The following is a 15347-nucleotide window of genomic DNA, read 5'->3' on the forward strand; positions in this document are numbered from 1 at the left end:
CACCCAGCTCACTGTGGTTTTAATTTGCATTCCTGTTATGACTGGAGGTGTTGAGTATTTTTTTCATACAGCGGTTGATTATTCGTGCATCCTTCCTTCTCTGTGTGTATGTGCTCATGTGTGCAGGGATACATGTGCACGTACATGTGGGTTCGTGTTGATATTGAATGTCTTCTTCAATCCCCCCTTACCTTTTTTTAAAGATTTATTTATTTATTTATTTATTTATTTATTTATTTATAAATCTTCAGATGCACCAGAAGAGGGAGTTAGATCTCGTTACCGATGGTTGTGAGCCACCATGTGATTGCTGGGATTTGAACTCAGGACCTTTGGAAGAACAGTTGGTGCTCTTAACCGCTGCTGAGCCATCTCACCAGCCCCACCTTTTTTTTTTAATATTCTATTTTTGTTTTAATTTAAAGTATGTGTGTGCACATAAGTACAGTACTCTCCGAGGCCAAAAGAAGATGTTGGATTCCCTTGAAGCTGGAGTTATAAGTAGTTGTGAGCCACCCAACATGAGTACTGGGAACTGAACCCAGGACCTCTGGAAGAGCAGGGAGCGCTCTTAACCACTGAGCCATCTCTCGAGTCCTTAAGTTTTGAGACTCAGTCTTTTGCTAAACCAGGAGCTCACTGATTCAACTACACCGGCTAGTCAAACAATCTGCAGGAATCCTCCTGTCTCTGCCTCCCCAGAACTGAGATGACAGATGTGTGCTACCTCACCCAGCTTCGACAGGTTCTAGGGATCAAGCTCAGACCAGCTTGTCTTCATGGCAAGTGCTTTAAGGACTCCCCAGCTGTTTGGTGTATCCAACTACTAGTAACACTTTCTTGGTTTTTTTTTTTTTTTAATGTTTGTTTGTTTATTTAATGTATGTGAGTACAGTGTAGCTGTCTTCAGACACACCAGAAAAGGGCATCAGATCTCATTACAGATGGTTGTGAGCCACCATGTGGTTGCTGGGAATTGAACTCAGGACCTCTGGAAGAGCAGTCAGTGCTCTTACCAGTTGAGCCATCTCTCCAGCTTCTCTTACTTTGTTTTTAAGACAGCTTCACTGGCCTCAGACTCCCGCTTCTCCTGCTTCAGCCTCCCAGTGCTGGAGAGCGCAGGCAGTAACTAACAGGCCTGGCTTAATGTTAACAATTTGTGACTGTTGATTTTGTATCCTGGAACTTGGCTGATTTGTTATTGTTGCTGCTGTTCTAATACTTTTTGGGGGGTCTTGGGGTCTTTGGAATTTTCTATATAAGAACACGTCAAAGACTAACAATTTAACTTGTTCCTTTGTTTTTTATAAAGACCGAGTCATTCTGTGGCCCAAGCTAGCTTCAAACTTGGTGCACGCCACTTCCCCAGCTTTCCATATGCTGGCATTGCAGGTGTGAGCCACCCTGCCTTGCTTAAATAATTGGTTTTTAAAGTTGTTACTCCCCACTCCCCCCCCAGACAGGGTTTCTCTGTGTAGCCCTGGCTGTCCTGGAACTCACTTTGTAGACCAGGCTGGCCTTGAACTCAGAAATCCGCCTGCCTCTGCCTCCCAAGTGCTGGGACTAAAGGCGTGCACCACCACGCCCGGTTTAGTTGTTACTTTTTTTAAAGATTTATTTGTTTTATATACGTGAGTACACTATCGCTATCTTCAGACACACCAGAAGATGATATCAGACCCAATTACAGATGGTTGTAAACCACCATGTGGTTGCTGGGAATTGAACTCGGGACCTCTGGAAGAGCAGCCAGTGCTCTTATCAGTTGCGCCATCTCTCCAGCCCAAGTTGTTCCTATTTTGAGCTCATTTTTCTCATCAAGAACAGGTTTTGAATTTTGTCCAAGGTTTCTATATAGATAATCATGTGACTTTTTCTCCTCAAAATAGATTAATAAATTAATTTTGTTGGTAATTCCCTAATGCTGAGTGCTGCTTGGGCTTTTAGAATAAATACCATTTCTTGAATAAAAAGAATGGGATATAGTGCTGGAGTTAAGAGCACTGACTGTTCTTCCTGAGTTCAAGTCCCAGCAACCACGTGGTGGCTCACAACCATCCGTCATGAGATCCGACGCCCTCTTCTGGTGCGTCTGAAGACAGCTAAAGTGTACTTAGATATAATAATAAATAAATCTTTTTTTAAAAAGAGGGGGATAGAAACTGAAGCCCTGAACTGGTATTGTCTTAGCCAGGGTGTCTATTGCTGTAATGAAACACCATGAGCAAAAGCAACTTGGGGAGGAAAGGGTTTATTTCAGCTCATACTTCTAGATCACAGTCCTTTACCAAGGCTAAGCCGGAGCAGGAACTCAAGCAGGGCAAGAACCAAAAGGCAGGAGCTGATGTGGAAGCAATGGAGGGATGTCGCTTATTGGCTTGCTCCCTTTGCTTGCTCAGCCTGCTTTCTTAGAGAACCCTGGAACCACCTGCCCAGGGGTGGTGGACTGGACCCTCCCTCCGACACTGGTGATAATTAGGAAAATTATCACTTGCCCATGGGCCAATCTGATGTGGATATTTTCTTAATTCAAGTTCTCTCTTCTGAGATGACTAGCTGTATCAAGTTGACATAGCACAAATGGCCTTCAAAGCTTTGCTTGGTCTCTCTCGCCCTCTGTTCCTTGCCTCTGCCTTCACCTGAGTGACCCAAACACTAGAAACTTCCTGTCTCCTAGTTCCTGGGAGTCTGAAGTCCAGATGTCAGCATGACTGTTTTTCCTCTTTAGGGCAGTGAGAAGTACTCTATCTAACCTGTTCCATACATTGCTCCGGATCATGTAGTTTGCTGGCAAAAGGTGGAGTTCCTTGGCCTGTAGAAGCACAATCCAGTATCTGTCCTTATGTGCCCATGCTCCCTCCACTGTGTCTCAGTTCGTGGGTTCCTAGGCCTGTATCCCATTTTGATAAGATCACCAGTTATTGAGATTTTGTCTTTTACTGTCTATTGTAATCCTAAGGGGGGGGGGGAGCAAGACCTGGAGTCTGCCTTAACCAATGCGATCTTGCCCTCCAAATTAATTTTGATTTGTAAATACAGATGCCAACTGCCAATAATTAGGCAGAAGAGACATAGGTGAGGTTCTCAGCTAGGGGAAGGGGAGGAGGAAGGAGAAGCAGCCATGGGTTAAGAGTTAGAGAGTGGCCCTGAGGACTGCCCAATTAGAGTTAAGAGGAGCCCAGATAAAACTTAGTAAATAAGTAATATTTTCCTGGTTTATCCATAGGAAAATAGATTCTAACAGCATGGAGGGTAGGCAGCTATTCAGCTCTTGTGTTGGTTAAGGCTTATTGTAAATATAAAAGCTGTGTGTGTGTCTTTCAATCCAGAACTAATTGGTTTAAGAGGGGGTTCTACTCCAGGCTGAGATTTAAATAATTACCGCAACAACCAACTGGGGCTCCCTTAATAGCCTCAGCTAAACTAACTACAATCTCAACAACTCTAATTCCAAATAAGGTCACATTCTGATGTCCTCAGGGTTACGTCTTGGAGACAGGAGGCAGGAACACAATTCCGGCCATCCATGAGCCATCTGCCGTAGCCTCTGGCTTTGCCCCTGGGTGTTGCTTCACTGTTTAGCCATTGGCTTGACTTCCTCTATCCGGAAAGCCTGCCTGCTTCAACCTGGAGTAAGGTCCTCCCTTGCCCCAAGCTTGCTGCTTGAGACCTCCTGCCTAGCAGTTCATAGCTCCCCAGGCCTTCCCAATGTCCACTCAGTAACACTCCCGCACACTTGACTTGTTCATCACGTAGTTTATTTCCGATTTCCACTTCTTGAGACTGTAAGCATGGGGAAAAGGTAGATTTTATTGTGTTTTGACCCCCATATCTCGTGCACTTTGGAGATAGCTTGGCAAGTGGTACAGAATTAAGCTCCAAGCCGGGCGTGGTGGCGCATGCCTTTAATCCCAGCACTCGGGAGGCAGAGGCAGGAGGAGTTCTGAGTTCGAGGCCAGCCTGGTCTACAGAGTGAGTTCCAGGACAGCCAGGGCTACACAGAGAAACCCTGTCTCGAAAAACAAACAAACAAAAAAAAAAACAGAATTAAGCTCCAAAAAAACATGGACTAGGAGACCCAGCCTGTGGGTAACCTGTAACCCCAGCACTTTGGAAATGGAGGATGGAGGATTATGATTTCAAGGTTATCCTGGATTACTTCAGACTTTCTCAAAAATGGAAAAGACGGAGACCTACCAGTGATTTTTTTTTCTTGCCCCAATCCTCTGGAAGGTCACACTACAGGGAAAGTTTAGGCCACTATTTATAGGAAATGACCTAGCAAGGTGAGGCGTTTCAGAAATGCCTGAAATCAAGCAGAAAATGGGGAAGGGGCAAAAAACAAAACAAAACAAAAAAACTACTGAAGACTGTAGTTTCAGAACTCCACCAGCAGAGGGCAACATTGTCTTCTAAGCAAATCAGCTAACTGCCATGATCTACTGAAACCGCTGTAACAGCCCCATTATCTGGAACCCAAGGCCACTATTTGACAAAGTCTTGGGCGTACGTACATTCCTTTTTCTCTGAGTTCTCCCACTCAAGTATTTAGCCATTAGCCCAATGTGAGTAATCTAACATCAGTTCCCATGTGCTCTAAGGAGGGGTGAGTGAAGTTATCATGGGATTCAAAACGCGAGTCTTGTGTGGGGTCGGCCCCTTCTTGCATCCCACAAACCTTTTCTCCAGAAGATTCTCAGCCTCTTGGGTTACCCTACTTTCCTTTTCATCGAGGCAGTTAAAAGCTGCACAGAAATCAAACTTCAGGACTAGGGACGCAGCTCCCTCTGTAGAGTGTTTGCAAGCAGGAAGCCCTGGGTTCCATCAGGGTACCTGTGTAGCTTTGAGACTGTTTGCCTGCAGTGGCGCAGGGGGTGCGGCGGGAGTGGAGGTCTCTGGTCTTTCCCCCTTATGATTTTTTTTTTCTTCTTTACAAGTTGGGGTTAGAGCTGGCAATGTAGCTCAGTGGTAGAGCACTTGCCTACAATGCGCAAAGCTCTATCCTCGAAACCCTCTCCTCCCCAAGAAAACTGAGGTCTTGAGGTACCTTCCAACCTACCCTGAATGCCTGAGTTTGGGCAGTGTTCCTGCCTCAGCCTCCGGAGCTGGGCTCTCAGCACCCACCGTCATGCCTAGCTTTTTTCTCCTAGTACAAAGCACACTGATCCTCCTGATAGGGCCGGCCCCTCCTTTGGTCACTAGCACACAATACCTGTCAATCATCTTGGAGGAAAGCCTTGTGTGCTTCCGGTTAAAGATGCTTCAGCGAGTGCTGGTGGGAGGATGTGGCAGCGCAAAGCATGATGGGCCAGACACTGCTCTTCCTTTCCCGTCTATTCCTCTTACTGGATGGTGCATCCTCCTTCAGGACAAGCTCTCCTCTTAGCTAATCCTCTCTGGGAACACTCTGCCGCCCAACCCTAGAGGCATTTACTGACCAATCAAGTGGAGTTAACAATCTCGATGAACCATCAGGAGGGCTGGCGATAGATTGCTTCCCTAGCATACACCGGGTTCAATCCTCAGCACCCCACGAATGCGACATGAGAATACAGACTATTCCCAATGTCTCAACCTTAAACAAAGCAAATGCCCCAAAAATGTCAGAAGCAATATGTGGGTAATAGTTGATAACCTGTTTGCAGCTTTATAAAAAAGGTTAGGGTGTTGTTTTTTTTTTTTAGATGTATTTACTTTATGTTCTGTTAATGGGTGTTTTATCAGCGTGTATGTTGGTGCAGCACACGCATCTCTGGTGCCTAACAAGGCCAGAAAGGGGCAGTAGTTACAGACTGTTAGGAGCTGCCATGCAGGTGCTGGGAATCTAACTCAGGCCCTCTGGAAGCAGTCAGTATTAACCACTAAACCATCTCTCCAGGCCCCTGTGTGCAGCTTTGGGTCAGTTAAAGTCAACAGAATAGCTTTTTCCCTTAGAAAATTCTGTTTAAAATTTCTGTGAAAAAGGATCTCTCATTCTTTGTGGGCTGTTCAACAAATATAAGACAATTGTCCTTTGTTAAGGACAGGTATTTGAGAGACTCCAGAAACACAACAGACATGCAACAGGGTAAGACAGACCAAGACAGGCCAAGCACACACAACAGAGAGGCTACAGTCAGGTGAAAGGCCACAAAACCCCTAAAGACGGAAGATACAGGGAGGGAAATGGGGAATTCAGGATATGGGCTCATTCATGGTCTAAACTATTCCAAGGGGTTGAAGAGATGGCTCAGTCCTTAAAGGCTAATTCATTCTGTGACAAACACCACATCCACTTGACTAGAACCACCTCCTTCTCTGTGGGCAGGGTTTTGTATTCTCATGAGGTTCCAGAGAGTTCTAATGAACATTTGTGTCTCTGATGCAAGCTTTCTTATTGCCTCTTACGGGCTCCCAACAATAACACGTTCTACCCTGTGCATCCCAACGAGCAAAGTCAGCATGCTGTATGACAGACTGACTGTCAAAGCAGTATCCTTGGTTGCAGTAAAAATAAACTGCACAAATGGCTGCCGGGGGTGGGGCTAGCGCCAGGGACGGAGCAGATGGGAGACAGGTGGAGAAAGGCTGTTCAGTAATAGCTGCCTTTTTCTTTCTTTGCCCCCCCCCCCCCCGGTCTCATTGTGTACTCCAGGCTGCCCTTTAATTCACGATCTTCCTGCATCCACCTCCCAAGTGCTGCAGACGTATGCTGCTGTGCCCTGGCTCTTTGGTAGCTTATAGTTCTCATTGTATATTTTAATCTTTAAAAAAAAAATGCTTGCCGCCGGGCAGTGGTGGCTCACACCTTTAATCCCAGCACTTGGGAGGCAGAGGCAGGCAGACTTCTGAGTTTGAGGCCATCCTAGTATACAGAGTAAGTTCCAGGACAGCCATGGCTATACAGAGAAACCCTGTCTCAACTGCCGCCACCACCCCCCAAAAAAAGCTTCCCTCGAATACACAAAACCTGGGGTTTGAGCCCCAGTACTGCATACAGTAGGTGTGGTCGTGTATACCAGTAATGCTAGCACTCGGGAGGTAGAGGAAGGAAAAATATTAGTCCAAGTTCGTCCTTGGCTACTTAGGGAGTGTAAGGCCAACCTGGGCTAGGTGAGAACCTGTTTTAAAGAGCGGAAAAAAATGATTCATTTAAATGTAGTGGTAGAATATCTGTGGTCCCAGTCTGAAACCTCGTTTAGGCTATGGCAGCCTCAATGTGTGTTTCTGGCTGTTCATCTTCACTTAAACCCAGAGAGCCTAAGATGTCTCCAGCCAGCACCCGGGTCATCACTTCCCGGCTCAGGGGCTCTGTCCTTCAGTCTTCACAACCTGGTTTGCTTGTTGTTTGTTTGTCTGGGGTGTTTTGTTAGGTTGATGTTGTTTGTTTTTTGGTTTGGTTTGTTGTTTTGAGACTCAATCTCAAAGTACGGCCAGCCAGTCCTTAAACTTTGATCCTCCTGCCTCCGGTCTCAAGAATGCTGAGAACTCAAGCAAGCACCACCTTACTGAGCTTGCTGACTCCTTCAAACTGCCCCCATCCAGTTCTACTCTGTCCTCCGGCTTTGCTCCCAAAGGTGCAGCTTAGCGCGTGTTTGCTCTGTAGTGCACGAGTGAGCGAACGCTGTTAGCTGAGTGTGGAAGAAGTTGGATGATGTTTGCACCTAGAACATAGAAAAAAATAAGAATGTCAAACTCCAAATTAAGACCAGAGAGAGAGCTCAGAGGTAAAGATGCCTGCCACAAAATCTGAGGATTTGCATCCGCCCCCAGGACGGAGTTCCGCTTCCCCTGGTCGAAGGAGAAAATCAACTGCCAGTGGTCGTTCTCTGACCTGCACAGATGTGTCTAGAAACAGGAATCAATACAAATTTAAAATCTCAAGTGTATTTTCTAAAAGTCCAAACTCAGGTGAGAGAGGCTTAGCTAGCAATAGGGTCTGTGCAGGCATGGAGACCTGCGCTCAGACCCCAGCGCCCGCGTCAAAAGCGGGTGTGACTTTTCAGTGCCTATACGCCAAGGCCGCTGAGGGCAGAGAGAAAGTGACTGAGCAGGACCCTGGGGTCCTTCTCTGCCGCGTCTACCTCACCTCACACATAGGCACAAAAATAGAGAAATACATATGTGTTTATTTCACTTCTTTAATAATTGTTTTGAAGCCAGGCAATGGTGGGCACACCTATAATTCCAATACTCAGGAGGCAGAGGCAGGTGGATCTTTGAGTTTAAGGCCAGCCTGGTCTACAGAATGAGTTACAGAAGAGCTAACAGATGGAGTCGAGAAACCAGATAGGCTCGTCTGTTCAGATTGTCCAGTTCTGGGCTTCCAGGCAAGGACCTCTCTGACATAACACATCGAGTACCACAAGAGTCAGCTGCTGAAGTTCCTTTTTGTTGTTGTGGTTGTTGTTGTTTAAGATTTTTATGAGCATTGGTGTTTTGCCAGCATTTATGTCTGCGTGAGAGTTTCAGGTTTCCTGGAACTGGAGTCACAGACAATTGTGAGCCACGGTGTGGGTGCTAGGAATTGAACCTGGGTCCTCTGGAAGAGCAGCCAGTGTTCTTAACCACTGAGCCATCTTTCCACCCCATTTGTTCTTTAAGACAGAGTCTTGGACTGGTGAGATGGCTCAGTGATTAAGAGCACCAACTGCTCTTCCGAAGGTCCTGAGTTCAAAAGCCAGCAACCACATGGTGGCTCACAACCATCTGTAATGAGATCTGACGCCCTCTTCTGGTGTGTCTGAAGACAGCTGCAGTGTGCTTAGATATAATAATAAATAAATCTTAAAAAAAAAAAAAAAAGACAGAGTCTTATGTAGTTGGCTGCCTTCAAACTCACTAAGTAGGTAAGCACAGGCTTACACTGTGTGATCCTCTGCCTCCATAGAAGGAGCTCTTGAGTTGGGCTTTTTAGACTGAATAGAAGTTTTTTAGGTTGGCCTGGGGAAGGTCTACCATGCAATCTGGAAGAACAATAAACTCTAAAGTGCCATCAAAGAGAGACCAGTGGGATGCACAGTTAATAACAGACAACCCAAGGAAGGCCAGCGAAGCAGGACAGAAAGCTAAGGACCAAATCATCCCCTAGTGGCCACGCTACAGAGGGAAGGTTGACCAAGCACGGTAGCACTGGTTTTTCAGAAAGATACCTTCAGGGCACAGTGACCTAGGCACTAACAAAAAGGACCAGGCAGATCCCAATTCCATCCATCACCGCTCAGAAGCATCTGGAGCACGCCCTGTATTCAGATTCCCCATCCTGTGGGCTGGAGTCTCGACAAAGGGGCAGAGTGAACAGCACACCTTGTTTTCCAAGGACCAGGTAATGAGTACAGGAGATAACAGACTGGTCCTCTGAAAGGGAGGCTGGAACTCAAGCTCCAACAAAGAAGGAGACAGGGACATGAGGTGATTTCCAGAAAGGGACCTGGTAGCATGGGGTGGGGTTTGCAGACCTGGTGATGATGACCTTTGAGTCTGTCTGTGCTGTACCTTCATAAAGAGATGGGCCCATGCCGGGAGTGGTGGCACATGCCTTTAATCGCAGCACTCAGGAACAGAGGCAGAAGAATTTCTGTGAACTCAAGGCTAACCTGGTCTACTTAGAGTTCTACCCTATATTTTTAAATTAAAAAAAAATTTTTTTAAAGCACAGAACAGACAAGCTGCCTGCTTCCTTAATCCTGGCCTGGAAGTACATCTTGTCCCTGTGGGCTAGAGCTGGGTGCCTGCTGTGGCTCTGCTGCAGTGTTCTCTTTGGGAAGATATGGTCCCCATCTCTGCTCTCTCTGTTGTTTAATGAAGCCACAGTGCAGGGCAGATGGCTCGGTGGCTAACATGCTTCCCAGGCACGAGTAAAAACCTAGGTTCAGATGCACCCCCATAAGTGCTGAAAGGGCATGGCAGGCCACCTGTGACAGTAGCGCTCCAAACTCTGCCTCAGTGAAGAATATAGGAGGGAGGGAAAAAGTGTTTACTGTCAGCCTCTGGTCTAAACCCACACAAACACACATAGATACACGCATGAATGCATGTCACACACAGAGACACATATGAACATACACACAGACACACAAATACAGATTAAACACACAGAAACACACAGACAGCCCTACACACACACACACACACACACACACACACACACACACGACCCTTACATAGATATATACACCCACACACATACAAACATGCATACATGCATCACACACAGACACAAGCAAAACAAAATTAAACCACGGGATAAAAGAAAGGTCAAGGAAGAATTGTTTTTAAATTGTGATATTATTCATATTAATCTCACTAAACCACCAATTATTTTGAAATACCTAAGAAAATTACAACTTCAGTCCCACAGCAGTAAAAGGCCTGAGAAGAACTCCATTTAAAAATACATGCTGGTGGTGCACGCCTTTAATTCCAGCACTCGGGAGGCAGAGGCAGGTGGGTTTCTGAGTTGGAGGCCAGCCTGGTCTACAGAGTGAGTTCCAGGACAGCCAGGGCTACACAGAGAAACCCTGTCTCGAAAAACCTAAATAAATAAATAAATCTATAGATAAACAAGCAAACATGTCACAGGCCAAAATTCACATTTGAGACATCTAATTGCACTGGAGGTTATCTGCTTTCTTCTGATGGGTAGGATTGAAAGCCGCCAGTTGTCAGCAAGGATGAGAGGAAACGGCTGCCCCTTTGTTCTGGGAAGGAAATCTAAATTGACAAAGCCTTTGGAGGGTCATTGAACAGCGAGGTGTACAAATATGAAAAGAGCATGCAAACTGTGCACTCTGGCCTCCCTGGGGGAAGTTACTTTAAGAAAATAACAGCACAGGTGTGTCAAGCTGTTTGAACAAAAGTGTCATCCTATTGAAAAGCTGGAAAGAGCCAGGGATAGGCTCAGGGTGTCTCTGAGGCAGAGTGCTCGCCAAATGAACAGGGCCCTGGGTCAGCACCAACAACAACCCAAGCAGAAGAAGGGAGCTGGAATAAGAACAGCCTCAATGTTAATGAGGGGTTTTGTTTATGTGTTAAGCTCAAAGACAATTCTATTAGAGTTTAAAAATGAGTCCCTCCCACCCCCAGGACCGGCAAACTGTAAATCTCAGCAGGTGCCTTGAAGAGAATGGAGAAGAGAAGGGGAGGGGGGACGGAGGAGGAGTGAGGCCATGACAGTTCAAGCAGACAGCCACTTGGTAAGCTTAAAAGAATGGATAAGGTGCTCGCTTCAGCAGCACATATACTAAAATTGGAATGATACAGAGAAGATTAGCATGGCCCCTGTGCAAGGATGATATGCAAATTTGTGAAGCATTAAAAAAAAAAAAAAAGAATGGATAAGGAAGCTGAAAATACTGGGAAAAGCATGCCTAGGCTCTCTGGCCAGAACAGATGAGGAGGAATATAATAATAATAATAATAATAAATACTTTCGGAGTCAGAAAGTGGGCAGACCCCACTCCTTGTGGTGGATCATAAGGACTGCTCATTAATAAGGATTTGGTTAGTTATGACACAGACGTTACAAGGACCAAGCAGGTAGTATGAAAGACAGAACCAACAAAAAGCATTTGGTGTTGCTTATTTCTTTGTGTGTGCATGTGAGTGTGTGTACACACGCATGTGAGTGCGCATCTGTGTGTGTGTGTGATGCTGGGAATCTCACTTGGAGCTTTGCACATTTCTTTCTTTCATCCTTCCTCCCTATTTTCTTGTTTCCACTTCCCTTTTACTTATTGTTTGTATTTTTATTTTTTATTATTGTATGTATATAATAAGTGCATTGCCTTCATGTATGTCTGTGCATCACATGTGTGCAATGACCACAGAGACCAAAAGAAGGCATTAGAGCCACTGCAACTGGAGTTAGAGACAGTTATGAACCATCACGTAGGCGCTGGGAATTGAACTTGTGGAGCTGGGCTTTTGCTACTTTATGGGTTCTTTCTTCCTTCATGCTTCTCCCTACCTCTTCTTCCACCCTTTCAGACCCCTAATACTAGATAGGAGAGAAAAAAGGATAAAAAGAAGAGATAGAGAAAGAAATCTCCAAATAAAGTCAGGGGTAGGAAATGGGTGACAATATTGTTAGACTGCTTCCTGCTGATTAAGAGCATCAAGTTCCTTAGATCAAGTTTGATCTTCACTGTCAAGATATCTAATTTTCACACTCAGGAGGCAGAGGCAGGCGAATTTCTGAGTTCAAGGCCAGCCTGGTCTACAGAGTGAGTTCCAGGACAGCCAGGGCTACACAGAGAAACATCTAGTTATATATAGAGGGTAAACTAAATTTTCATTGTTGTCATGGCTCCAGCTGCATATGTAGCAGAGGATGGCCCAGTCAGTCATCAATGGGAGGAAAGGCCCTAGGTCCTGTGAAGGCTCTATACCTCATTGTATGGGAATGTCTGGGCCAGAAATTGGGAGTGGGTGGTTTGGTGAGCAGGGGAAGCGGGAGAGAGTATAGGGGATTTTCGGAGGGGAAACTGTCTCCAAAAAAAAAAAAAAAAAAAAAAAACAAAACAAAACAAAACAAAAAAAGATATCTGATTTCTTTTTCTTATCTCTCTGTGCATGACTATAGCAACCCACCAATAACCAACAACAGCTCCCCAACTCTTGGGGCCCTAGCATTTATATATCCTCTGAAAGGTCCCCAGTAATTCCAAACACCACACACTCACAGAAACTATCTGCAGCTGTCAAAATCCATATTCACGCTAGAGCATGAGGCAAATCATATTCACCTGCTATGAAGCAGCCCGTATCCCCACATCTGGGATTAAAATGAAAACATATACCTACAATATTTCTGAGTTCTTTAAAGAAACCAAAGTTCTCACTACAAATGAGACCTCTGAAAGAGCAGTCGGTGCTCTTAACACAGGGTAATCTCTCCAGCTCCTTCTTACTTAGTAAGAGATTTCTCTCCTTGAGTGGTTTTCATTGCTGACACAACAAGCTGGACTGCAGGAGAGAAGAGGGCGAAGATAAAGACAACGAACATCACTGGGCACTTTGTCGCACGCACGTAGTCCAGGCACTTGCAAGGTAGAAGCAAGACAACCAAGAGTTCAAATCCATGGCTTGTCAGGGAGAATGAGACTCACCACACAACCCTCAAGGACTCCTGAAATCTGTCTTCCTTGCCTTGGGCTTCAATCTCCATTCTGGTGCCTCACAGATCTCATCCAGTCACTTAGTCATCCGGCTGAGCACTTCCTGTCTGTCAGGAGCTCCAACGAGCACTGTATATTGAGTAAAAAAAAAACCAAAAAACAAAATAGCCATAGCCCTGAGTGTTTGCTTCCACAGGAGGAGGCTAGATTCAAGGCTCTCCCTCAAGCCTTGGAATCCCAGTACTCTGGAGGCTGAAGCAACAGGATAAGAGGACCGCTAGCTCAAGGCCAGCCTGGGCTACAGAGCTCAAGGCCAGCCTGGGCTACAGAGAGAATAGGTACATACATACACACATACTACATACTATATACATACTACATACATACATACATAACGCAGGGCATGGTATTCCAGACATGTGATCCCAGGAATCGTCACCCTTACTCAGCCCAGTCTGGACTCTGTCTTTCTCTCTTGAGGAGCCCATACCTTCGCTTAGGCACGCAGTATGTTTTACTTTATTCAGCTCTTTGAGAAGCTCATGTCCATGCTCTCAATTGTCCTTTCCTTCTGAGTGCATCTCTTGCTCTGCCTCATACCTAAGCCTATATTAAGATGTCTCTATTAAACCCTAACACTACTTCATTTTATTAAAAGGTGTGTCCGGGATGGGGTGGGATGGCTGGAGGGATAGGTTAAGAGGACTTCTTGCTCTTCAGCAGACTCAAGTTTATTTCCCAGGATCTATCTCCAACGGCCTATGAAGGCTATACACACACACACACACACACACACAGAGAGAGAGAGAGAGAGAGAGACAGACAGAGACAGAGAGACAGAGACAGACAAGTCAGAGAGAGAGAGCGAGAGCAAGAGAGAGCTCCGAACCTGTGGCTTGCTTCTCTTCAGTCTAACAGCTGTCAGTCAGATCACTATAGCAGCTGTTGGAAGATAGCTATCAGCCCCTTCAGTTATGTCTTAAGGGTAACCGGAAGTCGTTCTCTTGAAGACTGGAATGAGAGAGACTCCCTTGCACTTGTTTTTGTTTGTTGCTACATTAGTCTCTTGTAGCCCAGGTTAGACTCAAGCTCTCTACAATGGCCTTGAACTTCTGAATCTCCTGCCTCCACATCCCCATGCACCTCCAAGCCTGGTTTCAGTGGTGTTGGGGATTGAACCTAGCACCTGGCCAAGCAAGCACTCTACCAAGGGAGCGGTAGCCCCACGCCCTTTGCAGGCTTTGAAGAAGCATGCCATCACCCTTGCTTCTTAAGGAAGAGGACTAAGTAATAATAGCAGGGTTACAGCTGCAGGGAGATGAATTTTGAAACATCCTGAGGCATCTTAGAGCGTTGCCCCAGTTGAGCCTGGGATAGACAACAGCTCCAGCCAACAACTGGATTAAAATCTGGTGAGACCTAGAACAGAGCACCCAGCCATGCTGCCTGTGACTCCTAAGCCACTGTGAGATAGTAAATGGTATTTAAGGCTTTGAATTGAATTGCAGCAGCTTTTTATTCCACATGGAAAACTAGTGCAGCACCTATCCAATTCATCAAAGAAGCTCTTAAAATAGCCTTCTGGGGGCTGGGGAGAGGGCTCAGCAGTTAAGAGCTCTGGTGCTTATGCAGGGAACTCAGCATTTGCAACTCCAGCTCCAGAGGATGTGATATCCTCTGACCTCCAAGGGCCCTGTGTACACACAGTGCACAGGCACATGCAATCAAAACACCCATACACATAAGATTAAATAAAAACAACAAACAAACAAAACACGCCTGGCATGGTGGCACACGCCTTTAGTCCCAGCACTCAGGAGACAGAGGCAGGTGGATTTCTGAGTTTGAGGCCAGCCTGGTCTACAAAGTGAATTCCAGGACAGCCAGGGCTATACAGAGAAACCCTGTCTCACAAAAACCTAAATAAATAAATCTTTCTCTTAATCTATTTCTGGGGCTGAGGAGATGGCTTAGTGTATAAAACACTTGCCACACAAACGTGAGAACTGGAATTTGGGTCCCGGGGCAGACAAGGCAGCCTACCCAACTGGATTCCCAGTACGCAGGAGGCAGAGACAGGAGATCCCCACAGCGAGCTGGCTAGCTAAGATTAGTCACATAGGTAAGCTATGAGTTTATCTGAGGACACAGGAGGACTACTGAGTTAAAGGCCCTTCCTCAGGTCAGGTATAGTGGCTCCTATCTGCAATCCCAGTACTCTGGAGGCTAAAACAAGAGGATCTCCAGTTC

The 15347-nt window shown here is 45.8% G+C and overlaps 1 long non-coding RNA gene and 2 other non-coding genes across 5 annotated transcripts; 1 reads left to right on the top strand and 2 right to left on the bottom strand.

The window, feature by feature from the left end:
• Positions 1-4938: 4938 nt before the first annotated feature.
• On the bottom strand, positions 4939-5005 carry Mir1928 (microRNA 1928). Its single transcript, NR_035449.1, has one exon. It is a non-coding gene; the product is annotated as a microRNA 1928 (primary transcript).
• A 1859-nt stretch (positions 5006-6864) lies between these two features.
• Positions 6865-14029, bottom strand: Gm31691. Of its 3 annotated transcripts, none has more exons than XR_373519.2 (3): positions 13987-14029; positions 13089-13226; positions 6865-7643 (listed from the first exon to the last, which is right to left on the bottom strand). It is a non-coding gene; the product is annotated as a predicted gene, 31691 (long non-coding RNA). The 3 variants fall into 3 exon arrangements; XR_373520.2 differs by lacking the exon at positions 13987-14029 and adding an exon at positions 13588-13940; XR_373521.2 differs by lacking the exon at positions 13987-14029 and adding an exon at positions 13489-13578.
• Gm25524 lies at positions 11198-11304 on the top strand. The gene has a single exon (XR_003949174.1). It is a non-coding gene; the product is annotated as a U6 spliceosomal RNA (small nuclear RNA).
• Positions 14030-15347: the final 1318 nt, after the last annotated feature.

This window comes from Mus musculus, chromosome 1 (genome assembly GCF_000001635.26).
Source record: "Mus musculus strain C57BL/6J chromosome 1, GRCm38.p6 C57BL/6J".
In the NCBI taxonomy this organism is placed as follows: Eukaryota; Metazoa; Chordata; class Mammalia; order Rodentia; family Muridae; genus Mus; species Mus musculus.